Genomic DNA, 26,020 nt, shown 5'->3' with positions numbered 1-26,020 from the left:
AGGGGCCAGGACTTGCCCACAGAAGGGCTTTCACCGTCTGATTCCACTGACAAAAATTTTGCCAGCTCTGCGAGAGTTCCCAGAGGGCCTTTTAAATGCGGTGGCCGCATCGCCTCCTAGCTTGTCTGTTGCCTTATCCTTTTTTATTTTTATTATTTTTATTTATTTATTTTTATTTTTTGAGGCGGAGTCTCACTCTGTTACCCAGGCTGGAGTGCAGTGGCGCGATCTCGGCTCACTGCAAGCTCCGCCTCCCGAATTCACGCCATTCTCCTCCCTCAGCCTCCTGAGTAGCTGGGACTACAGGCGCCCGCCACCACGCCCGGCTAATTTTTTTTTTTTTTTTTTTTGTATTTTTAGTAGAGACGGGGTTTCACCGTGTTAGCCAGGATGGTCTCGATCTCCTGACCTCCTGATCCGCCCGTCTCGGCCTCCCAAAGTGCTGGGATTATAGGCGTGATGCCTTATCCTTTTTAAATGAAAGCCTGGCCGCCCTCTCCCGGCGCCCGCCCTGTCCCAGTGCCCTCTGCCCGAGCCCCGTCCCGCGCCCTACCTCTCTCTGCACCTTTGCCCCGCACCCTCCTCCCTCCGCGTCCCGCGCCCGCCCGCTCCCCCGCTCCCCGCGCTCTCGCGCCCGCTCCGTGCCCGCTCGGCGCTCGCTCCGCGCTCGCTCGCTCGCTCGCGCTCCCCGGCGCCGGCTGCGGAGGGAGCTGCTCTGCCCGCAGCTGGCGCAGCGCGGGGGCGGCCGCGGGTGGGCGGGTGCCGCGGGCCCGGGCGCCGAGCATGAGCCGCCGCCGGCGCCGGCCGCGCGCTGCTCGGGGCCCGACTGCGGCGCGAGGGCGGCGCGGGAGCGACGCTGGCCCGGACCGAGGTAGGCAGCGGCCGCGGACCCTCAGTCCCTCGGGGCCCCCGCCCGCGCCTGGGGCCGTGCCCTCCGGTCGCCGGCGCGGGCAGGGCGCGGCGTGCGCGGGCCCGGGGTCCCGCCCGGCGCGGCCGTCGTGGGGCCGGGGCGCGGGACGCGCGCGGGGAGGGCGGCCGGGATCCCGGCGCGCGGAGTTGCTGAGAACTCCGCCCCGGGCTGGACGGCGCCAGGACCCCCTGCGTCCTTCGCCCCTGCAGGGCACCCGGCGGGCCGGGCCGGGCGTGGCAGGAGCGCACGCGGCGGGCGGGCGTGGGCACTGCGGGCAGGTTCGCTGCCCGGGGCCTGGCGTGGGGGTGGGGGCTGGGGAATCGGAGGAGCTCAGGGCTGCGCAGTTGGAAGTTTCCATTTGCTCTTCTGCATTCTGGGCCCCGCCGTGGTATCTCACGCCCTTGCTGTTTGGCGAGGAATTGGGGCTTGAGCTCTGCATTTGGGGGAGAGGGCCAGGGCCATGCCAGGTGTCTCCCTCTCCCTGCTGGGCAAGGGTCATTTGAAGGACCACGCTCTCTTTGCCCCAGGCCTTGCCGGCCCCAGGGACGGGGCAGGTGCAGCTGGTTCTGGTCTGAGGGTCGGTGAGTGAGAGGTGGGGGCGGGAGTCCCCTGCTGTGTGTGGAGGGACGCGCTGGCAGGTTCCTGTGCCCTGCATTTCTGGCTGCCTCTGGGTGCTGGACCTGGTGGATATTTACAGAGAGGCCGCTGCCTGCCTCTTGGGAGCCACCTGGGGGCAGAGACCTGGTGGTGGCCGGGGCTCCCTCCCTCCCTGCTCAGAGCAGTGAGCTTCTCCCTGGTTCACCCTCCCCACCACTGCCACTCTTCTCCCACTGTCCTGCGCAAGAAGGGCCCCAATGGCCGTCGGCCGCAGGATCCCGAAACACAGGAGTCAGGCTGGGTGCAGGGGAGCTTCCCAGAGGCCTTGGTTCCCTCTGTCCCCGCAGGGTTCTCCCGCCCCCTCCAGATGCAGTCTTGCCAGCCCAGCCTGTCCACCTCGGTGCCCTGGACTCTAAGGGGCTCTAGGGGGCCTCCAGCCGAAAGGCTACAGGTCTTGATTCGTGAACCACGGGCAGGCTGCAGGCCTCTGAGACTCAGTTTCCCCATCTGTAAACTGATAGGGTTTTGATGACCTCTGAGGACATTTCCACCTTGATGTCCAGTGAGACTTTGCTTTGGAACCTCAGGACCCCAGCCCAGGAAGGGGAGATCCGGAGCAGGGGGACATGGAGGACCTTGGCTGGGTGGCCAGGGACACGTAGGTGGGTTCTCTGCCCCTCCAGCCAGTGTGTGTCCTTAGGGCTGTGGGTGGTAGTGACCCAGCGAGGCGGGTGCAGCAGGCCCACAGGCCCTGCTCCTGAGAAGGGCGTGAGCTGTGTGGATCCCCCAGGCTCTCTGGTGAAGTGGAGAAGCTGTGTCCTCCTGCACATGCCCCTGGGTTTGCAAACCAAGCAGGTATCCCAGGTGTGCCTTGGCCTGAAGGCCAGCCAGCGAGTTTGTTTTTCTCTGGGAGGCATCTTCGAGCTGCCAGCCGGATGGCTCCCTTCCACCTGGCAAATCGTGGAAATGGAACAGTTCACACAGAGCAGAGGGGTTTTTTGGTGTAACTTAGCAACTGCAGGCAGGGGAGGAGGAGGTGGAGAGAGAAATGGCATTTGTGCCGGACAGTGGCTGCGGTGGGGAGAGCCACGCACACAGTGGCCCCCAGCGGTGGGAGGGGCCGGCCAGGGAGGATAGCGAGTGGATACTGGGACACAGTGTGGCCAGGAGCCCCTGAGCACGCTGGTCCCCACCTGTAGAATGATGCCAGGGTCAGGATGGGACAGCTTTGGTTGGCCTTTGGTTTTTGGCAATAGAACTGTGGGTTTCGCAGAAGCCCTATTTGTCAAATAGGTCAAGTGAAGGTGCTGTGCCAAGGCAGGGATGGGGGCAGGGGGTTTGGCTCCCCCACTGTCCTCAGGAGAGGGGCTGGTGGAGGGATGCTCTTCTCTGCATGGCCCACCCCAGGGGAGGGGCGCTGGGCTGCTGGGGGTGGGTCCCAGGGGCACAGCAGATAGCAGATGGGGAGGAGACTCAAGGCATTCTCCCCCATCCCTCCCTGCTGCCCCTTGACGGACCCTCCCTCCCCTTCCCCCTTTTTCTCCTGAGGCCATCTGCTTGGGCCCGGCACTCTGGCTGCTTTTCCCTTGGAGCTTCCAATCTGCCTCCTGTAACTCCCACCCACTCCAGCCTGCCTCCCTGCTCCTCTGCCCTCCCCTGCCCACTCCCTGCTGGGGAGGATGTGTTTACCTAGCAAGGGTGTGATGTGAGGAGGGAGGGGACTGAAGTGGCACTGGTGGGCTGACAGCCATAGAGGAGGGCCTCTGATACCCACTGGTGGACTGCTGGGGGTGTCAGAGGCCCTCCCTTATGGCTGTCAGCCTGACCTGCGGGGGTCCAGAGAGGGCTCACTGCCCACTTTTGGGGTGTATCCCTGTCACCACTTTCTGGGCACAGAGCCTGGGGCTGTGGGTATGTGAGAGTGGGCTCTGGGCCGGCCCAGAGTGGTGAGCTGCCAGGAACCCATGCAGAATGTCCCTGCTCACTGGGACACCAGGAATTCCCCAGCTAGCAGCCCGGGAGCAGGGTTTGGGAAGGTCAGCTGGTATGGCCAGCAGTGGCTTGGCGGGCACTGTGTGAAGGGAAGCCCGAAAGCCCCTCGGGGTCCTGGCCTGCTCAGAGTGGGAGAGGGGCTCTGGCCTCAGGGCTCACCACCTGGGACAGGCTGGTAGAGGCTGCTCCAGGCACCATGACAGAGGGCTGTGAGGGGTGACCGGCCAGGAGTGGACAGGTGTGAGGACTCAAGCGGGGCCTGTGCTGTGATGGACGGGGTGGGGGTGTGACTGCTGCTGTGGCCACCCCTGCCCGGTGGACCATGGAGAGGGAAGCCAGGCAGGGAGAGTAGTCAGGTTGTCCCGGCTCTGCTGTAGCGCCTCCCAGGAAGCACATGGGTGCCTTTGGGCACAACTCAGGACGACACCGAGTGATCCTGTTCTGGGAAGCTTCTCCCCACCTGTGGTTGCTCGCCCTGCCCTGGGCACTGCCCGGGCTGGGGTAGGGGCTGAGCTGCGGGCCTGTGCTGCCTAGGGCAGCCAGCAGGGTCTCCGAGACCTGCTTGTCTCTTGTGAGCTGGCTGTGGGGTTCTTTGTGAATTCCGGGAGCAGAGGCCAGCACCAGCTTGAAGAAGAGAGGCCTGGGCTGGGACTCTAGACAGAACAGCCCAGGGCGGGCTGTTCATACATGGGATCCCACTTCATACGTGGGATGCTAAGATGTGGCTGTCCGCTTGACAGGTGCTTTTCCTTTTTTAAAAACAACGAAACTTGTTCAGCCATCCCCACCCTGGTCGCCTGTGCGGGCTGACTTTGAAGACATGTTCTCTGCTCACTCTGAATCCTCACTTCCCACTCACTCCCACCCACGCCAATCTGCACACACCTCCTTCAGTCCAGGGATGTCTTCTTGAGAGGCCGTGGATGTCCACTGCCTTGTTCCCAGACACCCATTTCCTGGGCTTGGCTGGCCCCTGGTTCTCCTCCTCCCGTCCTGGGACACTCAAAGTCCCTGTTCCTCAGGACCTGGGCTCAAACCCTCTACCCAGCCACAGCATCTGTTCCCTCCTCTGTGCTGATCCGGTTCCAGCTCCCATCAGCCCCCACCTGTCCTCTGGGTTCTGTCAGTGTGTGAGCCTGCTGGACGCCTCCCAGGTGACGATGCACATTATCATGTTCCTGAATCTTGCCTGCCCCAGGTTCCCCATCTGAGCAGGTAGGCAGCTGGCTCTCCCTCACCCCCTCTGCCAGCTTCCCTTTGCCTGGAGTTGTCAGCCAGTCTGGCGCACCCCACTCCAGACCTCTCTTCTGCCCCTTCTGCCTCTCCCTGCTCACTGCCACCTCTGTGGGCCGGACCGCCATCCCCTAGCCAGGACATTTGCAGTGGCCTCCTTACCCAGCAGTCTGTTCCCCTACTCAGGGCATGGCCTCTGCTGGGACTCCCTCCTCCCAGGAGGCTCCCAGCCTTCCTCGGGTGCCTTCCTGAACTTTCCTGCTGTGCAGGGGGCCTGGGGCTGCTCTGCAGCAGCTGCCCTGGGTGTACTTGTCTATGATCCCCTGGGGTCCAGTCTGCACCAGGCCTGTTGGAGCCCAGCCACGAGACAGTGGCTATGCTGGCAGATTTAGCGAACATCCATGGGAGGTGCATGGGAGTGCCTGAGCCACCGTGCATCGTGGGGCAGAGGTGCCTGGCCTGGGCCACGTTGCTGCACCCACGCCAGGGAGAGGAGAAGAGAGGGAAGCAGACCTGAGAGCTCTGGGACAGTCTGGGGGGATGGTGTCTGGGGTCCTGGACCAGGAAGGAATCCTGGGGGATGGGGCTGGGAGGCCAGCACCCTGTTTGTTGTCACCACCACTTCTGTTTCTCCAAGTGTCACCCTCAGACTCTACCTTGAAGAGAGAGTTCTCCCTGGATCTGGTTGCCATGGCAACACTGTTAACAAAGAGTAGCTTCCGTGGAGGAGGCTGGCGGGAGCTGGGAGAGGAGAGGGGGCGCGTTCTGATGGTTTATCAGCAGGGCTTGTTTCCCCACCCCCACCAAGGCTGCCCAAATCTGGTGGACCCTCCCCCACTCTCTCTGCCCATGGGGCTCTCCAGGTCTCTGGTACCCAGACCCGCCAAATGTGAATGTCAGGCAGCCTTGAGTGCATCCGGGTGTGTCCTGGACCCCAGCCACAGCTGGGGCAGTGGGGCAGGCCTCCTCCTTGGGGCCTGGGGAGACATGTCCAGCCACAGCACCAGGTACTTCCCAGAGTGAGGATCTGCATTTTGTCCCTGTACAGATGCAGACTCCAAGGTCCAGATTTCTCCTGCCTGGACTTCTCTGTAGGCTAGTTCTGTGCCCAGCTTTTTCTGGGCGGTGCTCTGAGCATGCCCTCTGAGCCCTGCTTCTCCCAGGGCTGTGGTCTGGATGAAGGTAATGGGCAGCCCCAAGCCAGGCTCTGGGTGAGAGCTGGGCAGCCCTGGCTTTGCTGGCTGAGGAGAGGAGGGTTGGCCCCAGTTGCTAGGACCCAAGCCTCTGCCCTCAGAGCTGGGGGAGGAAGGGTGGGCCGGAGGCAGGGTGAGTGGATCAGCTGGGAGGATGGGGCTTGGATGAGGTTGGGAGTTCTAGGGGTGCCCTGATGCTTTCATGAGTTAATTACTCAGAGCAGGCAGGGGGCTGCATCAATTATTCATTTTATTATTGCTGTTAGCAGTGGGTGGCTGGATGAGGAGTAGAGTCCCCCACAGGCCAGGCCAGGTGAGCATTGGTGGCACCTGGGAGAGCCCAAGTCCTGCCCACACTGTCCATTGCAGGCAGAGCCCTTCCTGCTCAGCCCTGCTACGGGGACAGGGCCTTCTATGCCCCGTGCCCCTTCCTCCTCTGGCCTGGGTGTCTCTGGGAGCTGGGCTCACCTTGACCAAGCTGGAGTGAGTTAGACCTGCTGTGAGGTGACCTGCAGGTACCTGGGCCAGATCAACTGCCCTACGGGGAGTGGTGGTGGAGAGGGCTGATAGTAAACTGTGCTGGCAGGTATGGCCAGGGGTCCCAGCTGTTCTTCATGTAAAGGCCACGGCAGCCAGAACCACTTCCAAGAGGGGGCAGGGCTGAGGGGGAGGGTGCTCCCACATGGGTGGGGCCTGGAGGGGAGACCCACAGCTGCGGTCACCAGGCACCCCCAAGCCTGGTGGGTGCGCACAGGCTGTGCAGTCAGTGCTGGCTCGGAGATGCCCGCACAAATGTCAAAGAAGCTGCTATTCAGGCCAAGTGTTCTGACTACAGTGCAATTAAGAGAGAAAGTGATAACAAAATAGATAACTCTAAAAGAGTCGTTTATTTAGAAAGTTTGAAATGCATGTTTGAATGATGGGTCAAAGAAACAATGGAATAGAAAGTTTGGGGTTAAATGATAAAAATAGAATGCTGCGCGCTGTGGATCATGGCCGTCGAGGGCTACATGCCCTGCTGCCTGCTGACGTCTGGAGAGCCCAGTTGTACAGGAGAAGTCCACGCCCAGGTGCCTTCCTTGGCTCCCGCAGTGGGAAAGGTGGGAGGGGGCAGGACAGTGGCCAGGCCTCCTATGGGCACGGGAGTCTGCCTGCTGGGGTCCTGAGAGGGGGGCGGACCCTAGCTTCTCCGTGGGGTCTGGGTCTGGGGAGCCACCTGGCCCTGCCTGTGGGGACCGGGGTTCCACAGTGGCTCTCTGGCCTGCCATAGCACCCAGGGTTGGACTCTAGGGCAGCATGGTGTTCTCAGCCCTGGGTAGGACGCCAGATGCATCTGGTGGTGCACCGAGTGCAGAGCTGTCTTATCTGAGGCGACTGGGGATGCTGTCAGGGGAAGAGACAGGAGGGGATCTCTAGGACAGCACCAGTGCCAGGCAGGGCCCAGGCTGCAGAGTGGAGAGGAAGTAGCAGCAGGTGTGGGGAGGCTGGTGCCCTCGGCCCACCCTGCCGGTGCCCAGGCCTGGGTGTGGTGTACAGTCATGTGCCTGGGGGCTCTGGGTGTACACATTCATTCTGGGTGTGTGCATTCACACCCAGGTGCTGGGAGGGCCCCTGACCAGCCTACTGTCCAAGGGCTCTGCTGGGCATTTCACTGACATGTGACCTAATGTGCCTCTTTTTGATGCCAGCATCATTACACCAATTTTGCCAATGAGCCTCTGGGGTCTGCAGAGAGGGGCGGAGGCAGAGGTTGAGGCCAGGTCACTCCCGTGCTCTAGGGAGCATGTTAGAGAGCAGGTGGTGTGGTTCTCTGGTGCCTCCCTTCATCTCTCCGAGCCTTCCTGCTGTCCCCACCCTGCCCCTCCATCCAGCTCCTGAGCTGGCTATCCCCCTTCCTGCCTCTGTGAGTGATTTCCCCTGCCTGAGTGCCTCCTGAATGCACACTCCCACCTTGGGGCTCAGCTGGATGGCCCCAGTGGGGAGCACCTCCACCTCCTGGAGGTGAGGACGCCCCCCTCCTCTGGCCTATTGAGCCCCTGAATGTGCAGCGGTGGCACCTGGCTTCTGAGTGCTTGTTCTGTGTCCTCTCATCTCGTTCCTGCCTGTGAGGGCTATGACTTAGTGCCTGGGCTGGGGATTCTGATAGAAGGGGTTTAGAGAGGGTATGCTCTCAGGAGACATCTGTGTGGGAATGACAAGCACCATGCAGGGAGGGGAGGAGGCGGGACAGAGGTGCAGTTGCAGTGGAAGTCTAGCCTGATTCCATGGGGACTCCGGAGTGTCAACTGACCCCACAGCTAGCCTCCCTCTGAGGCAGGGGAGTTGGAGTCAGGCCCCTGCACTGCTCAGCCCTTGGATGCTGGCACTCCAGTCTTCTGCAGAAGGCTGCAAGTGTGGATGGCTGCTGCACAGCCCTGGGGGAGTCTGGGTAGGGCCCAGCTGCAAGTCCCAGGGGGCGCTGCTACTACCTCCAGGCAAGAGGCTACCCGCTGTGCTTGCAGGCCCTCAGCCAGTCCCTGGGGGGCTCGGAATGCAACCTCAGGTCCAGCCTCCTCCTGCATCCCACAGCACCGCCACCCTGCATGGATGTCTGTCTTCCTGGGGTCACTGTGAGTGTCTGCGGGTTCTTCTCTGTGCTCCTGGCTGCCAGCCCTGGGACCAAGTGTTGTGCTGGCATGTCGCACAGAGGAGCTTTGTCTGTTTGTCCAGGGAAGGACTGACTGATGCTCATGTCGTCAACCCTGGGCTCAGGCTGCATGGGCCAGAGATGGGGGAACCAGAGACCAGGGCCAGCCCCAGGCCAGTGAAGGCAGTGCAGGGTGGGGAGCACTGGCCGGGGAGTCTGGGGCCTGCATATCAGCCCCTGCTGCAGACTTCTCTCCACTCTGGCCCCCAGCTGTCCTTCCTGGGCCTGGTGGTCAGGAGGCCCATGTGCCCAGTGAGCTCTTCCAGCTTGCCAGGAGGGCCAGCCCAGGTGGCAGCACATGAGCTGCCCTGAGAGCCCACCAGGCATGAAGAGGCTGTGCTGAGTGGGTGGATGGTGGGTGTGGGTGGCACAAAGAGGAGACAGAGGCAGTCCCGCTCCTAGGGGCTGGCCTGTGGGGCATCCATCCAGCAAGCCTGCAGCTCAGCAGCTCACCCAAGCCTGCTAAGCTCTCTGAGGCTCCCTGCTGGTGGTGCCCCTCGGCCCACCAAAACTGAGCTGCTCTCCTCGTCCCAAGGGGCCAGCCACCTGGTGTGGCCTATAGCTTTGCCCCAAGGAAATGCACTTGTCCTCTGGCATCAAGCGCAGAGTGGCAGATGGCCCTGAGGGAGGTGGGGCCCTGGGTTGGCCATGAAAGAGGAGGGCAGGTGGCATGGGGCAGGGGAAGTGGTGACCGAGGCTGGACTTCACCCTCCTGCTGCCCCCTCATCTCAGCCTCCTGAGAGGCCAGGCCAGCCATGGGGTCCTCCTGCTCACAGAATCCTTCACCTCAAGATGAGACACTCCATACCCACCCACTTAGATGATGCAGGCTGCAAAATTGACTTAAACGAAACTGTGCCTCCCTATCTTTCAGTGAAGAGTTGACTGGCGCAGGGTTCTGGGGGCCCCAGCAGGCAGACCTCCATGAGGGTACCCCTCCCCGAAGCTGTGAGCCACCTAGTATAGAGGCAGCTTTCGCCTGAGATCCTGAGTGGGGAAGGAGTTCACCCCACATGCCCACTGGAAACCTGCCCAGCCTAGTTGTTTTCTGAGCCTGCTATAACTGTAACACTGGAGGCCCTCATGTCCTGGCCCAGGCAGCTGCCTTCCCCTGCCTCGCCCTGTCTGTCCTCTCCAGGCTGCAGCTGTATGCCTTGGCCAGAGCACTGGCTGCCTGGATGGTGGGAGAAGTGTCTGTCAGTCCTAGGGGGCACACCTTTCCCCGGCTAGTGGGAACAGCCATGCACCCCTGTGGGAGCCCAGGGGAGAACCCCTGGCCTCAACCAGACATTATACAGCACATGTGAAAATGGTCAGTGCAGCGTAATGCAGGGCCAGGGTTGGCTCTGGAGAATGTGAGTCCCAGGCCTGCTTTCGAATGGGGAGGGCACCGCTGATGGGACCCTGGACCCTGTCGTTGCCCATCGCTGTGTGCAGTTACTACCCCCTGGGGAGGCCTGGGGGAAGCGCAGGGGACTACGGGGTCTGAGAACATGCCCACCCTCCTAGGAAGGAGAATGTAGCTTGGTGGAACCCGCCTGCAGGCACGATGGGACTGAGGTGTGGAGGAGAGGCCCCTGGGCAGCAGAGGCAGGCCCAGTCCCAGAATCCTGCCTCCTGGGCAGGACCTGTGCTCCTCCTTCCCCACCAAACACTGCATGGGTGGGACTCGCTGAGCAAGGCCCCATGTGGCTGATGAGCTGCCCACCTGGTGAGGGGTATCTAGACACAAGTGGGCCCAGGGCAGGCATTCAAATCATCACCAGTGTGTCAGCGAGGCTTGGAGGGGTCAAGAGTCCTGCTGGTGCTGATAACGAGAAGTGGCCAGTCAAGGATGTGAACCCGGGCCTCATGGCTCCTCCCCCTTGCTGTGACCTCTGGAGCCATGTGAGGGACTCTGCAAGGTGCTGCTCACCCTCACCCCCACCTGAGAGATGGACTCAGGCAGAACCATTGGAGAGTGGAAAGTTGACCTGGGGAGAGATGTCGGATCCCAGTCTCACCCACTGCAGGCCATGCACGCCAGGCATGGCCCAGACTCTAGGAGTGCAGACACAACCTGAAAATAGACAGAAATGAGCCTAATGACTCTGGAAGGAGGGAGAGGTGCCAGGAGGGAGCGATGAAGGCAGCCACCCTGGGAAGGCCAGGTTCGAGCAAAACTATGAAGGGAGGAAGGGGGTTTCCGGTCGTAGAGGAAACAGCTGGGCCCCAAGATGGACTCATGCCGGCAACCGGGGAATGGCAAGAAAGCCGGGTGACACAGGCCTGGGGTTTCATGCCACCTTCACGGCTCATCTGTGTCTGTGTGCAGATGGTGCGAGTGGGGGCAGTGCTGCGTGGCTGTGGTGTGCGCTGCTCCACGCCAGACACATCCTCAGCCCCAACGTGGAGAGAACCAGGGACGGGAGACTGTGTGGGGGAAGGGGCTGAGGTCCATAGTCGCACTGAGTGTGCAGTGCCCTGGAAGCCGAGAGAGGTAGCCCATGCATTACAATGTGGGCAGGGATCCCGGAGAGGCCACTCTGGTCCTGCTGCACCTCACTTTCCTCACCCACCTCCCTTGGCTATTGATTCACCCCCCCGCCCCCACCCCTCACCAGCCCTTTCTTTCCCTGAGGTTCCTGTTCCTGTTCTTCTTTCAGCCTGTGACAAGCCCCTCAGCCCTTGTCCCATCTCTGAGCACATGGTCCAGCGAGGACACAGCCAGTCACAGCCGGATCAAGAACCAAGCTCCCCACTGGCTGCCTGGATGCATGCTGCTGTGTGTTCTGGGTAGGGGTGGGGGGACTCCAGCAGCACCTGCCACACCTGCCCCTGCCTGGCCTGCCTTGTCCTGGCTCCAGGCCCCCTCAGCATCCTCACTCCATCTGTGGCTTGTGGGGCACAGTGTGGCCAGGACAGTCATTAGCATGGGCTCCCTGAAGTCAGTTCACTCTGGGTCCCCTGGGGGCCTCCTCCTGCACAGTGCTCCCCCTAGGCTGGGGACAGCCTCTGTCTAAACACTATGGTAGCTCTAGGGGGCAGGAGAGAGCAGTCAAGCTGAGAGGGCCTCCCTGATCACAGGCGTGCAGCTTTAGCATTGTTGGCAACCAGGGGACGAAGGAGGGCATCGGAGAAGCCCAGACCGCACTGTGCCACCACTCTAGACTGGTCCTCCTCTGGGGCAGTGGGGTGCCAGTGGGCAGACAGGGCCAGGAGCCAGCCCAGAGAAGCCAAGGGTGACAGGTGCCCAGGAATGGCCACACACCCACCACCTGGTGGTCCTGAGCCAACACTAGTGCCTACTCCCACCCCAGCACCCCCAGCCCTGGCTCCAGGGTTCCCCTGACATGGGAGTCTGGGTTTTGGTTTTAACTCTGGCCCTGACCAGTGTCCTGTGTCCTTGGACAGACACTTCCGGTTTCTGGCCTCAGTCTGTACTGCAATGAAATGCCAGTGACACTCCTCACCTCCTCAGAGCGGTGGCTGCAGAGGGTACATGGCAGAGCTGTGATGTTCCTGTCCTGCTCCAGGTGCAGGCTCTGGGCAGGGCTGTGAGACAAGGAGTGAGGAGTGTGCCTGCCCCCAGAGCTTGCAGCCTAAGAGGAGGTGGGGGCAGCTGTCCCCAGCCTTTGGATGAGGGTGTAGCCCTGGGGCTGGGTCAGGACAGTGGTCAGCTCTCTCACCTCAGCCTGCCCCACTGTCCAGGATATCCTGGAGCCGTCCAGGCCCAGATGGCAGTGGGCGGGGCAGGAAGGAGCGATGCTGAGTGGGCAGCCTAGGTGGGCAGGGCTGGGCGGCTTGGCCTAGGTGGTGTGAGGGGCCTGGAGGGCGCTGGGGCCTGGGTGGGGCCGTGCAGCGCAGTGACTTTGGGAGATTTCCTGGATCCTGCTGTCCTTCCTGCTGGGCATTCCCACTGCAGCCAAGCCCGACACCGGCCTGAGGGGCTGGGCTGGTGGGGCTGGACTCTGCCAGGCAGTGACCAGGCGGTGGCTGGGGCTTCCCGGAGGTGCTGGAAACCCCACACTTCCCGGTTTCCTCTCCAGATGCCTGGGAATGGGGAGCCTCTGCCCGGGAGGAAAGTCCCCAGTGTTCCCAGCCGAGTGTGTCAGGAGCGCAGGGATAGAGGGGCCTCCAGTGGGCCCTGGGGCCACCAGCTACACAAGGAGGTCCCAATGTCAGACCCAATGGAGTCACTGCTGTCATTGCTTGTGTGCCATAAAGGGACTGTCTCCTTTTTTCCCTCCCTTTAGTCAGGGATTATTCTGGGGACACTAGGAGGAGCCCCTGCTTGGACCCCTGCTTGGAGCTCATCCCACAGAGACCCGTTTTACCTCTGAGCTACAGCAGCGGTTTCCATCCTTGCCTGTGACCACAGACACTTGCTCAGGGAACACAGCCTTATGGACTCCCAGCCCCCACCTCTCCCCCACCCAGCCTTCTGCCTGCAGCTGAGGCCCAGAGGCCAGGTGTCACTGCGCTGTGAGCTGGGTGTGAAGGTGTCAGTTCCGGGCCCTGCAAGAGTAGACCAGGCCCGGGGGCGGGGGTTAGCGGTGCTGCCGTGAGGCCGTGAGGTGCTGTGAGGTGGAGAGGGCAGGCAGGACCAGCAGGAAGAGCACAGCCCACAGGGCCGGGAAGGTCTGGGCCAGGCCCAAGGAGCTTGAAGGATAGGTGCCTGTTAGGAAACCCGTGCCCTCAGCAGGAGGGCCAGTGCCCCACCACACAGATCTAAGGGGGCAACAAGTGGAGGTCGCCAGCACTGGTGGGGTCTACCTACATGGCCCCTTGCAGCCCTCCATGGCCCCACAGCTGTCCTGGTGCCACTGGCACATCGCAGTTCCCAAGAGGACCCTGAAGGCCCCCTCTGTTTGTCTCCCGCCCTCCCCGAAGTGTCCTGGCTCCAGGGTCTCCTACAGGGGATATTTTCCTGCAGCCCACTTCTTCCTTGCACAGCTGGGGTCACAAAGCACAGCCCTGGTGGGAGGCCATCCACCAAGCACTGGGCCTGGCATGTGGGTCTCTGTCTGCCCTCTATGGGCCTGAGGGTGGGGAGGATGGTGCCAGACCCCATGGGGAGGCAGGCCTGCCCCAGGCCCAGCTTAGGGGCACTGCCGGGTGAGCCCTAGAGGGGTCCTGCCCCTGTGGTCTGTGCCTGTGGCCAGTCGGCTGGTGCTCAGAGCAGGGTGGGCTGCCCCTGCCTCTTATTGCTGCTGCAAAAAAGTCCCACAGATGGAGCTGCTCCAGCACCACATGCTGCTTATCTCAGCCAGTAGGTCAGAGGCTGGGTCGGGTCTTAGGGGCTGAGGTCAAGGCGCTGGCCGGCCTGCCTCTTCGGAGGCTCCAGGTAGAATCGTGGTCGTGCAGATGTCTGTTGGTAGAATCTCGTTCCGTCAGGTCCCCATCCCCTGTGGGATGTTGGCCCCTGAGGGCCCCTAGAGCCTCCCTCTGGGCCTTGTGTGAGGCTCCCCACATCTCTGAGCCAGCCACAGGTGTTGGGTCCCCTGACGCCACCATCTCCCTGACCCTGCCTTGTCCTCACACTTTCTCTGACTGAAGCCGGGAAAGATTCTTCAACTTTAAGGACTTGTGAATACAATGGGCCCACCCAGGAGAATCTCCCAGCAGCCTCAAGAGCCTCTGCCTAGTTACACCTACAGAGTCCCTTTTGCCGAATAAGGGAACATTCCCAGGTTCTGGAGATCAGGCTGTGGGCATATTTGGGGGCCGTACCCACTCTTGAGAGCCTAATCCCTCACATGAGGTGAGCAAGAAAGCCCTCCCCGGGCATTTGGGAGTTTACAGTCTGGGGAGCTACAAGGACCCCAAATCCACACACGGGGTAGTTTGCAGGTTGTGGCACCTGCTGAACACACCAGGATGAGGTGGTGGGGGGTGTGGGGGTGGGTGTCAGGAAGGCTGGACCTGGCCAGGCCCCTCCTGCAGGTGGCCTTGCTACGGTGGGCGTGGGAGTGTGTGGGGGCACCCCCGCCTGTGGGCCTTCCCTGGGCTGGGTGTGCACAGCCCCTCTGTCTGGGGCATGGACAGAGGAGACCATGGGGGTCTGCCCATGATGGGCTCCTTTGAACTCGCTGGTCCTGAAGGCATGGGGTGTGGTGCTCTGTGAGGAGAGCTGGGGTTGTTGGCAGCAGGTTGTGGGTTCCATTGAGGTATGGACGATGAGTGCCAGGGTCCAGGGGAGCAGTTAGTCCCAGTGCATCTGTGTCGAGGGTGAGCAGGAGGCACAGGAGCCTCTCTCGGGTGCTGCCTCCCCCTGCCAGCCAATCACTGGGTGTGCAGCAGAGGAAGCCTGCAAGCCTCTGTGGAGGGGCTCTGTTGCCAGTGGGAGTCAGGTGAGTTTGGCAGCCAAGCCCTGAAACAGGGTCCTCTGCCTCTGCTAAAAGCCTCTGAGCTTGGGACACGTGAGGGGAAATCAGACCTTCAGAAAAGAAAGTGCACTGTGTCTGCCTCACAGTCAGGTCCCCTCCCTTCCTGGGAGTCCACAGCTGAGCAGGAGTCAAGGGCCTGGCCAGGCACTTGGGTTTGGAAGACAGAGTCACTGACTACCCAGGACTCACAGCAGGTAGCAGATGTGGGATCTGAGCCCTGCCTGGTGGCAGACCGAGGCCTCCCATCCACCCTCCCTGCCTCTGGCTGTGTGCCTGGGCTGCCGTGCCCCACTGGAGGGTCAGCCTGCCCAGTGGCCTGCCTGGTAGCCTTCTGACCGTGGCTTAATGCCCTGCCCTCCCTTCCCAGGCAGGCCTGCCTACTAGAAAGAGCTGCTGGACACTGAGCCCCGGCCTGTCCCGCAGCCCCGTAGCCCACGCCTTCCTCCCTGCCTTCCAACTCCAGGTGCCTGGCCAGGCCCTTGACTCCCTGCCTGGTTCCCCTGCCCACCTAGGCCTGGCTGTGGAGAGGTGGGTCTGCTGGTCTGTCTGCTCCTTCTGGGGTGCACTGCTCTGTGTCCCACCTGCTGACACCCTTGAAACTAAAGATGTGTCCACGATGTGGAGTGTGCCTGTGTATGCACACCCGTGTGGGTGGGTGGCAGTACCGTGCACACACAGGAGTGCCTGGGTCAGCCCTCTATTCCCCCAAGCCCCCTCTGCTTCTGGGGGCCTGCCGCAGGCACTGTCCTTGGTCATCCCAGCATCAATGGCGACAGGTGCCCTCTGCGTCCTCACCCTCTGACAACACTCCTCATGGCCAGGGCCAGGTGGGAGCTCGACACCACCCTGTGTGTCCTTAGGGTGCTGCTGCCGTCCAGCAGGGCCTCCCTGTCTGCCTGCTCCTGCATCACCAGGGGTCCGTCTTGTTGGGGAGACTCCCTGTGGCACAGCACCTACACCTGCCCCTCCGAACCTGACAACAACAAGGAGAGAACTGGTACTTGTGAGGGTCAGGGGTCTGGTCCACACCAGTGCTGGGCCAGACGAAGGCCTGGTCCCCCTCACAGTCCTGGAGGAGTGGCTGTGCACAGGGAGGCAGAAGCAGAGGTGTCCCGTGAGCCAGAGAGTGGGGATTCCCAACCGTCCGGACAGGGTGAGCTCCCCAGGTAGCGCTCAACAAGCACGTTTCGCAGTCTGCTCAGGGCTCGCAATTAACAGGACTGTGCCGCCCCTGACTGCGTCTGGAGGTGAGGTGGTGCGGGCTGTGGGCTCTGGGCTGACATCTCAATTTTCACAGCAGCCGGCGTCCATCACGCACACTGACACCTTGCGCTCAGTGGCAAAGCAGAAGCAGTAAATCAATCTGTGTGGCTTTTTCTTTCCTGGGCATGCGTGAGTGTGTTCTGGAAGCCACGCTGTTCCTGCTCCAGCCTTTGAGCCTCCTAGGGGACTCCAGCTGAGGTGCAAATCCTAGGACGGTGAGGGGCCCCACAAGACGCTTCAGGCAGCAGTGGGGTGCAGATGGGAAGCACACAGTCCTCATATTGGGGGGATATTAGGGACCTGGTGCCGAACCCACAGGGTGCTTCTCATGAGGGCCCCAGGTGGCTGCCGCTGGCTGATCAGTGCTGCATGCTGGGACTGCGGCAGGAAGGAAAACTGAGTCTCAGAAGTTGGGTTGCAGAAGAGTGCCATCAGGGCCCAGCCAGCAGAGCAGGCCTCTTCCTGCAGCCCTTCCTGTTGGATTTCTGGGTTTCTGGCACCTTCCCGGCCTCCATCAGGGGATAGGCACTTCCTTCCAAGCCCTGCAGCCTTAGAGGTGCTCCCTAGAGCAAGGCCCAGGCCCCTCCTCACACATTCCCTTCAGCTGTGAGGCTTGCTGCTGGAGCCTCTGCCTGGCCCTGGGCAGCTCCTGCCTGCACGTCCCCACCTCCACCCAGGTGTCTCTGGCTTCAGTAGGGCTGCCGGTCAGTGCCTGGGTCCACTGAGCCTTGTTCCCCAGGACCACCACTCCCAAGCCTCCAGCCTTCTCTGCCCCTTCCAGCTGGGAAGCCGCCATTGACCAGGTGACAGGTGGGAAAACAGCGGAGCCACAATGCCCCTCATGTGCTTTTGACATTTGACCTGACCTTGGGGCTAGGTGAGGGGCAGATGTAAGCAAGGAGCCTCTGTGAAATGGAGCATGGAAGGGACCCCCTAGGGTGCCTGATGCCCCCCTTCCCCTTCGGCACACCCCACACTTGGGGCTTCTCAAGTCTGGCTGTGTGCTGGGGTCTCCCACTGAGCTGGCAGAAGATTCCAACCTCAGAGCCACACCCCCAGACTCTGATTCACTGGGCCTGGGGGCGGAGCCCAGGAATCTGTTTCTAGCAGTCTTCTTGGGTGGGGTAGGGCACTTTCTGAGAGTGACTCATGTCAAGCAACAGGCGGAATTGGCACTGTCCTGGGTCAGCTGGGACAACTGTGTCCTATGGCTGGTGATGGCACGTGGACCTGGGAGGTGGTCTTTGCGTCCCCTGACAGGGAAACCATCATAGCTGCTCAGGTGTGTCCATGACAGGGGTGTCCCCATTCCCCCATTCCAGGTGGCCCTCCTCTCCCCAGCTGTAGTGAAACCAGTGTCCGGGCAGCTGGCTCCCAGGCAGCGCCCCTCCATAGCTCCGAGACTGCGCATTGGCCAACGGTACACAGTGCCAGAGAAGGTGCCTCGCAGGGAGCTGCACTGGTCCCTCAGGCGAATGTCATTCACCACATTTTCTAGACGAGGAAACTGAAGTTCAGAAAGGTGAAGGGCTTTTGCCAGCTCCCTCGGTGGGAGACACAGAGGTGGTGTGCTTGCCCTGGCTGCTGGACCCTGCTGTGAACACTGTGCCCTCTCTCCAGGGGACTTTCCCCGAGGGAGGGCACTGAATAATCTTGCTTTTAAATATACATTAAACACACGTGAAAGTCCCTGCAGGAGCATCTTCCCTGATTAGGCAGCATCAGACCCTGGTGGCTGCAGCAGCTTCCTGGCGTGGGGGCTGGTGGTGGGGGCAGGAACATCCTCTGTTTTGGACTCTGAGGATCGGGGGACACTCTGGGGCCCAGCTCCTCCTGACCATGGGCCTTCCCAGCTGGCTCCTTCTGAGGGACACAGAGCTGGCCCTGCTTGGCGGTCAAGGGGAACAGGAAGTCCCAGGCCAGCCAGGGTCCAGGATGCCCTGCTGGCCCGAGCTGTGTGCAGACAGTGACATTTCAGTCCCATCTTGGCAGTGATGTCAGCTGGCCTGGGCAGGACCCTGCACCGCTGTGTGCCTGGGGCAGCAGAGCCAGCCGACAGCAATGGGGAGAGAGGGTGAGGCTGGGCCTTGCTGGCCAAATCACCAGCACTGTCTTCTTTCTTGGAGCCACGGAAGTGCTTTCAGAAGCTGAGGCCAACAGAACCCCCTTCCCCCAGGACCCTGACTCAGAAGATCAAGGTTAGCTGGGGTGGAGTGGGGGCCCTGCAACCCTGCATTGGAGAGTGGATGGCCGCTTGGATGAGGGCTTACCAGGGAGGATGGACAGACAGATGGTCAGACATGGGAAGTGGGTAGCACACCAGCAGGTGGGAGCTGGCAATGGTGTGGATGTGGGGCAGTGAGGGGATGGCTGCAGGTCTTGGCTACTGTTCTTAGAGTCTGGTTGATTCTCAGTCATGGCATCCTGCTCCTCAGATGGACACAGGAGCCCAGGTCTCTCTCCCTCACAATTGCTTTTTATGCTTTCCTCTGTTGCCTGGAGTGTCTGTTTCCTCTGGGGTCAGTTCTTCCCTATGTGGATTGCTTCATGTGGGTGAGAAGTCACCTCATCTGAGGAGCCTTCTCCAGCTGGCCCATATTATCACCAACGGAGCCCTGCCCCCATCCACTCCTGGTTCTCCCCACCTGCTCTAGTTTTTTCCACAGCGCTTATTACCGTCTGGTGTGTGTTTCCCTGTTTAGTATTTGTGTCTCCCCTTGACCATTTATGCTTCATGAGGCCCAGGACTCTGTGGGTCGTGTTTATGACCATATCCCACTGCCTTGAACAGGGCGAGGCAACCCTAAGCCCTCAAGATACAGTTATTGGATGAATGGATACCATTACCTAGCCTTAAACTCAGGCCAAAGAAAAATGAATAAGAAAAAAATCTACAGACTAGTTGAATAAAGGGGAAACCCCAAACACACCATTCAAGAAAAAAATGCCTTATTAGCTCACTCTCACGCATAATTAACAAAATACAAATCAAGCCTGCAGTGAGACCATTCTCACCTGTTAGATTGTGGTGCCTGTGAGGGTCATCGAGTGCTGTCCTGGTAGTGGGATGTTGGCCATCGTCATCTTTTCTTCTAAGAAATTGAAATATATAATTCACATAACATAAATTTTACCCTTTTAAGGTGCACGATTTAGTGGGTTTTAGTGTGTTCACAAATGGAACCATCATCTCTAATTCCAGAAACTCTTTTTTTTTTTTTTTTTTTTTTTTAAGACCGAGTCTCATTCTGTTGCCCAGGCTGGAGTGCAGTAGTGCCATCTCGGCTCACTGCAACCTCTGTCACTCAGGTTCAAGCGAGTCTCTGGGCTCAGCCTCTCGAGTAGCTGGGATTACAGGCATGTGCCATCATGCCCAGCTAATTTTTGTATTTTTAGTAGAGACGGGGTTTCACCATGTTGGTCAGGCTGGTCTCGAACTCCTCACCTCAAGTGATCCACCCGCCTCAGCCTCCCAAAGTGCTGGGATTATAGGCATGAGCTACCACACTCGGCCACGTTGTTTTTTTTTTGTTTTTTTTTTTTAATCTTATTTTTTATAAATAGAAATGGGGGTCTTACAATATTGCTCAGGCTGGTCTCAAACTCCTGAGCTCAAGTGATCCTACCACCTCAGCCTCCCAAAGTGCTGGGATTACAGGTGTGTGCCACCATGGCTGGCTAATTTTTTTGTAGTTTTAGTAGAGACAGGGTTTCACCATGTTGGCCAGACTGGTCTTGAACTCCTGACCTCAGGTGATCTGCCTGCCTAGGCCTCCCAAAGTGCTGGGATTATAGGTGTGAGCCACCACGCCCAGCCCAGAACTTCTTAATTATCCCCCAAACTGCCCCTTCCCCAACCCACCAGCCTCTGGTAACCGCTAATCTATTTTATGACTCTACGAATTTGCCTATTCTGGATATTTGAATAAGTGGAATCATGCAACATGGCCTTTTTTTGTCAGATTTCCTTCTCTTAGCATACTGTTCTCAAGTTCTTCAGTATTGTAGCATATTGGTATTTCATTTCTTCTTATTGCTGTGTAATATTCCATCATATGGATAAACCACACTCATTAGTTAATGGATATTGGGTTGTTTCCACTTTGTGGCTAATATGAAGAATGCTGCTGTGAACATTTGTGCACAAGTTTTTGTGTGGACAGAGGTTTTTAAATATTTTGTGGAATACAAGGAGTGGAATTGCTGGGTCCTATGATAACTCTGTTTAACAATTTAAGGAACTATACCAGATCATTTTCTGAATAGATTGCACAATTTTACATCCTTACCAGCAAAGTTTGAGAGTTTCAGTTTCTCAGCATCCTCAGTAACACTTGTTATTACTGTCTTTTCTATTATATCCACCCCAGTAGGTGTTAGATAGTGTCTCGTTGTGGTTTTGATTTGCATTTCGCTAATAACTAATAATTTTGAGCAATTTTAGTGTGCCTATCGGCCATTTGTGCATCTTCTTTAGAGAAATGTCTATGAGGGCCTTTGCCCATTTTTAATTGGCTTTTTATCATTGAATTGTAAGAGTTCTTCATATATCCTGGATACTAGACCCTATAACATATATGGTATGCAAATATTTTCTTCCATTCTGAGGGTAGTGTTTTCCATTTCTTCTTGATAGTGTCCTTTGAAGCACAAGTTTTTCAAATTGGATCAAGTCCAATTTATCTCTTAAAATTTGACTGCACATGCTTTTGGTGTCATATTTAAGAAACTGTTGCCTAATGCAAGGTCACAAAGATTTACACCTGTTTTCTTCTAAGAGTTTTATAGTTTTAGGTCTTGCATTTATGTCTTTGATCCATTGGAATTCATTTTTATATATGGTACGAGGTACAAGTCCAAATGTGTTCCTTTGTCTGAGGCTATCTGCTTGTCCCAGCACTATTTGTTGAAGAGAGTATTCTTTCCCCATTAGATTATTATGACACTCTGGACAAAGATTGAGTGACCGTGGAGGTGTGAGTTTATTTCTGGACTCTCACCTTTATTCTGTTGATTTATAGGTCTATTTTTATGCCATTACCACACAGTCTTAGTTACTGTAACTTTGTAGTAAGTTTTGAAGTCAGGAAATGTGAGTCCTCCAACTTTGTACTTCTTTTTCAAGACTGTTTTGGTTGTTCCAGGTCCCTTTCATTTTCGCACGAATTTTAGGAACAGCTTGTCAATTTGTGCAACAACAACAACAAAAGCCAGCTAGAATTTTGATAGGGATTGCATTGAATCTGTAGGTCAATTTGGGGAGTATTGCCATCTGAAGAATATTGTCTTACAATCCATGAACATGGGATGTCCTTCCACTTATTTAAGTCTATGTTAATTTCTCCCAACTACGTTTTGTAGTTTTTAGTGTACAAGTCTTATACTTTTGTTAAATTTATAATTATTTTATTCTCTTTGATGCTATTACGAATTGAATTGTTTTCTTAATTTTATTTTCAGATTGTTCATTACTGCCTTATAGAATTACAATTGATTTTCATATATTGATCTTGTATCCTGTAGCCTTGCTGAATTTATTTATTAGTTCTAATAGTGTGTGTGTCTGTGTGTGTATGTGTATTCCTTAGGACTTCCTATATACGAGATCATCTGCAAATAGAGATAGTTTTACTTCTTTTCAATATGGGTGTCTTTTATATCTTTTTCTTATCCAATTGCCCAGGCCAGAACCTCCAGAGCAATGTTAAATAGAAGAGGCAAGAGCAGACATATTTGTTTTGTTTTTGATCTTAGGAGGAAAGCTTTTGGTCTTCTACAATTAACTATGATGTTCTGGATTTTTCACAGATATCCTTTATTGGATTGATGAAGTTCCCCTCAGTTGCTAGTTTGTTGAGCATTTTTTTAAATCTTCAAAGGATGTTGGATTTTATTAAATGATTTTTCTGCATCTATTGTGATGATTATGTGGTCTATTGATATGGTATATTACATTGATCTTTGTATGTTGATCTAACCTTACATTCCTTGAATACTTACAGCTTAGTCGTGATGAATACTTACAAAATATGCTGCTGGATCTGATTTGCTAATATTTTGTTGAGGAGTTTTGCATCTACATTTATGGATGGTTTATATTGGTTTATAGTTTTTTCCTTGTGATTTTGTTTCCTGGTTTGAGTATTAAGGCAACAGTGACCTCATGGAATGAATTGGTTAGTGCTTTGTATTCTATTTTTTGAAGGAAATTGTAAGGGATTGGTGTTAATTCTTTAAATGTTTGGCAGAATTCACCAGTGACTTTGGCCCTGGGCTTTTCTTTGTGGGCGAGAAGTTTTTTGATTACTAATTCAACATCTTGTTATAGGTTTATTCTGACCTAAGTTTCAGTCTGAGAGTTTGTGTTTCTCTAGGAATTTTCCCATTTCATCTAGTTTATCTAATTTCTTGGCAAACAGCTGTTCATAGTATTCCCTTATAGTGCTTTTTATTTCTGTAAAGCTGGTGGTAATATCCTCTCTGATTTTACTAATTTGAGTCTTCTATTTTTTTCTTGTTCAGTGTAGTTAGAAGTTTGTTAGTTTTATTTTTCAAAGAACCCATTTTTGGTTTTTCATTAACTTTCTCAATTTTTTTTTACTCTCTATTTCATTTACTTTCACTCTATAGTATTTTCTTCTTCTGTTATTTGTTAATTTAATTTGCTTCTCTTTTCATAGTTTCTCAAGGTGGAATGTTAGGTTGTTGATTTGAGAACTTTCTGTTTTTTAATATGGACATTTATAGTTTTATATATATATTTTTAATCTCAGCACTGCTTTTTGCTGCATTCCATAAGTTTTGGCATGTTATGTTTTCATGTCCATTTATTTCATAGTATTTTTACTTAAGTAAATTTGAGAATTCCCTTGTGGTTTCTTCTTTTTCCATTGGTTATTTAAGAATATGTTGCGTAATTTCCACATATTTGTAAATTTCCCAGATTCTTTTTGCTATTGACTTCTGTTATTTTATTGTGGTCACAGAACATACTTTGTATAATTTCAGTCCTTTTAAATTTATTGAGATTTGCTTTATGGCCTAACATAAGGTCTATTCTGGAGAATATTTCCTGTGCACTTGAGAAGAGTATGTGTTCTGTTGTTGTTAAGTGGAGTGTTCTGTCGATGTCTGTTAGGTCTAGTTGGCTTATAGTGTTGTTCACGTCTTCTGATTTTTTTTTTTTAACTAACCTACTGTCTAGTGTTTTTTTCATTATTGAAAGTGAGGCTATTGAATTCCCCAACTATTTTTGTTGAATTGTCTTATTTCTTCCTTCAATTCTATCAGTTTTTCTTCTTGAATTTTGGGACTCTGTTGTTAGGTATATATTTGTTTGTAATTGTTATATCTTGTTGATTAGCCCTTTAATCATTATGAATATCCTTCTTTGTCTCTAGTAACAGTTTTTGTCCTAAAGTCTATTTTCTCTAATATTAATATAGCCATTCTGGCTCTCTTTTGATTACTTTTTGCATGGAATGTCTTTTTTCATATTTTCACTTTCTTATTTATTTATTTATTTATTTATTTATTTGAGATGGAGTCTTGCTCTGTCGCCCAGGCTGGAGTGCAGTGGTGCAGTCTCGGCTCACTGCAAGCTCCGCCTCCTGGGTTCACGCCATTCTCCTGCCTCAGCCTCCTGAGTAGCTGGGACTACAGGTGCCCGCCACCATGCCTGGCTAATTTTTTTGTATTTTTAGTAGAGATGGGGTTTTACTGTGTTAGCCAGGATGGTCTCAATCTCCTGACCTGATGATCCACCCACCTCAGCCTCCCAAAGTGCTGGGGTTACAGGCGTGAGCCACTGCGCCCAGCCGTATTTTCACTTTCGACTTATCTGTGTTCTTCTCTCTAAAGTAGGTCTATTTTAGACAGCCATGTAGTTGGATCATGTTTTTTTTAACTCTGATAATCTCTGACTCTTAACTGGAGTGTTTAATTCATTTACATTTAATGTAAATACTGGTAAGGTAGGATTTGCTATTTGTTTTTTATGTCTTATGCCATTTTTGTTCCTCTATTCCTTCATTATTTTCTTATTTTGTGTTAAATAGTTATTTAGATATTATCTAGTGTACCATTTTAATTTCTGTCTTTTCCTTTATTGTACGTTTTTGAGTTATTTTCTTACCTGTTGCCTGTAGGGTTATAATTAACATCTTAACATATAACTTTGTATATGTTATATGTACATGTCAATGTTCAGATTAATACAAACTCAATTGCAACAGTATTCAAAAACTTTGCTCCTCTGTAGTTCTGTTGCCTCTCCTCTCCTTTGTGCTGTTACTGTCATAAAATTTACATTTTTATACCTTGTGTGCTCATCAATCTATACTTATAATTATTGTTTCATGCAGTTGTCTTTTAATTCAGGCACATTCAGGGTAGTATGGTCATAGACCAGTTGTCTTTTAATTCAAATAGGAGAAAAATAGAGTTAAGTGCATAAAATGTGTTTATACTGTCTTTTATATTTACTAATATATAGCAATAAATATAAAACCAGTAAAGTTACCTTTAATGGTCCTCTTTATTTTTTCACATGATTTCAAGTTGCTGTTTATTGTCCTATTATTTCAGCCTGAAGGACTCTCTTTAGTAGTTCTTATAAGGCAGGTCTTCTACTGATGAGTTCTCTATTTTATTTGTCAGGTAATTTCCCTTTCATATTTGAATGACAATTTTGCTGCATAAAGAATTCGTGGTTGACACCTCTTTTCTTTCAGTATTTTGAACAGCTCAGCTGCTCTCTGCCCTTCATGGTTTCTGATAAGAAATCTACCTGGAGTTTGTTGAACTTTTAGGATATGGAGATGAATATTTTCATCTAATTTAGAAAGTTGTAGCCATTATTGCTTCTAATATTTTTTTCTGCCTTATTTCTCACTCTCCTCTTTTTCTGAGACTCTTCTTATACATATGATAGTGTCCGTTACGGTGTCTGTGGCTCTATTTATTTGTTCCTTCCTTTTTTCTTTCTGTACCTCAGACTGGATAATCTCAATGGACGTTTTTTCAAGTCACTGATTCTTTCTTCTCTCTGTTCAAACCTGTTGTTGAGCCCCTCTTGCTATGTTTCATTTCATTTACTTAGTTTTCAACACCAGAATTTCTGCTTGGTTCTTTTTTATAATTTGTATTCCTTTATTGATATTCTCTGATATATTGCTTCCATACTTTCCTTTAGTTCTTTAAACATCATTTCCTTCAGTCTTTAAAAAATATACTTAAAGTAGCTGATTGAAAGTTTTTGTTTAGTAAGTCAATTCTGGAAATCAGATTCTCCCCACTCTTTGGGGTTTGTTGCTGCTGCTGTTTATTGTAGTAGTGGTTGTTTGTTTTGTGACATTTCCGGATTACTTCTGCAAAGTCTGTATTCTTTTGTGTGTGGCACTGAAATCTCTGCTCAGTTGTCTTAGTGGTCAAATAATGATTGGAAAGAAATTTTCATAAGTGCCTGGAGCCAATAAAGTTCTCAGTCTTCGCTAAGGGGCTCTGTGTCTTTGGGTATGCTTTCAGCTCTCAGCTAAGCAGTTGATAACTCTGCCTTAGTCTTCTCTTCCTGCTTGCACAGAGACTCAAAGTCAGCCAGAAGTGAGTGCTTAGGGTTTCCCAAGTACTTTTCTGAGCATGTGCACAGCCCTGAGCTGCACTTGACCTTCTAGATTCTCAGGAATGCACTGCAGTTTTTCAAAACCCCTATGATCATGTTATTACTGAAACTTTCCTTTTAAGCTTTCTGGTTAGTCTATTGCTTGCTTCACTGTTATCT

General features: G+C 54.6%; 1 protein-coding gene across 1 annotated transcript in view; it reads left to right on the top strand.

The window, feature by feature from the left end:
* The first annotated feature begins 768 nt into the window (after positions 1-768).
* The window catches only part of RASGEF1A (RasGEF domain family member 1A), a 69,550-nt gene continuing 44,298 nt past the window's right edge, over positions 769-26,020 (top strand). The window contains exon 1 of the mRNA XM_054503936.1: positions 769-871. The gene's annotated coding sequence lies outside the window, so the exon portion shown is untranslated. The remainder of the gene's footprint in view (positions 872-26,020) is intronic.

Source organism: Pongo pygmaeus, chromosome 8 (assembly GCF_028885625.2).
Source record: "Pongo pygmaeus isolate AG05252 chromosome 8, NHGRI_mPonPyg2-v2.0_pri, whole genome shotgun sequence".
In the NCBI taxonomy this organism is placed as follows: Eukaryota; Metazoa; Chordata; class Mammalia; order Primates; family Hominidae; genus Pongo; species Pongo pygmaeus.
The sequence above is the reverse complement of the archived record's forward strand: the minus strand, read 5'-3'. Positions and strand labels throughout refer to the sequence as shown.